Source organism: Capsicum annuum, unplaced genomic scaffold, assembly GCF_002878395.1.
Source record: "Capsicum annuum cultivar UCD-10X-F1 unplaced genomic scaffold, UCD10Xv1.1 ctg67437, whole genome shotgun sequence".
Lineage (NCBI taxonomy): Eukaryota > Viridiplantae > Streptophyta > Magnoliopsida > Solanales > Solanaceae > Capsicum > Capsicum annuum.
In genome coordinates this window covers 1-1080 of record NW_025876869.1, presented here as the reverse complement: position 1 = coordinate 1080, position 1080 = coordinate 1, and the positions used below count along the sequence as shown (strand labels likewise).

At 31.6% G+C, this 1080-nt stretch overlaps 1 long non-coding RNA gene across 1 annotated transcript; it reads left to right on the top strand.

The window, feature by feature from the left end:
- The first annotated feature begins 8 nt into the window (after positions 1-8).
- Positions 9-911, top strand: LOC124893937. The gene is made up of 2 exons (XR_007050949.1): positions 9-380; positions 576-911. It is a non-coding gene; the product is annotated as an uncharacterized LOC124893937 (long non-coding RNA).
- The last annotated feature ends 169 nt before the right edge of the window (positions 912-1080 follow it).

Genomic DNA, 1080 nt, shown 5'->3' with positions numbered 1-1080 from the left:
AAATCTCATCTCAAAGCTCAAGATAGAACTGAAAACTGCAAAAACTAATTACAACTCTAGCTCTTTTTGTATTAAAATTGTTTAAAATACGTGGATTTTGAACTCCAAAATGTCATTTTGAATGTACAATTATCCAGAGTTATACCTCTTATTAACAACATCTTAATAGCTTTAATTTTCAAGAATTTTATAACAACTATTGATAATTCGATTGTGTTTCTTTTACATTTAAGATTTGGGAACTCTGAGAAACTTGACGTACTTACTTTTGGATGGAAATGCATTGGACAAGGACTTTCTACAGCGCAGTGGCGTAATGTCGTCCCTTAAAGTATTATCAGTATCTAACTGCAACCTGAATGGAACATTACCTGTTCAAGGTAATACATCCAAATATATTACTTGAATACAATTGATTAAAATTACGCAGATGTTAATTGTGGCCAACGTGACATTGTTTACTTCGTCTTACATTTGTTTCTTGCACTTTTTTTCGCATGTTTCAGATATTTTCTGCACAAGCAATACTATAGAACATGAAATGACAATTATCTAATTGTTTTTTTTTCGTGTAGGCTTGTGCGATCTAAAATGTCTTGAAGAACTGAGTCTCAGCTTCAACAACTTCCATGGAAATCTCCCTCCATGTCTTGGAAACTTACCATTTCTTCGAGTAATTGATCTCACTCAAAATCAGTTTACCGGAAACATTGCTTCTGTTAGCATGATGTAAATATTGTATATTAATGTAATCATATATTGTTGTATATTGGTGTAATTACATAGATTTGATTTAGTAGTTAAAGAGAATAATAGTGACTTTAGTAAGATCAGATTTGGTGAGATAGAATAGCGGATTTAGAGGGATAGAAAAGCTAATCTTTAGGGATAGGAAGACGAATCTTTAGGGATGTAATCATTGAATATTTTCTATTTAATGAAAAGACTCTCAATATTGAGAACATTCAGCAGAAAATTGACATGGTATCAGAGCCTTCTCTTAGCTGTCTTGTTTCATAGAGTTCATTTGTGGTTTCTTTCAGTCATTTTGGAAATTTTTGATTTTTGTTGATTGTTCCT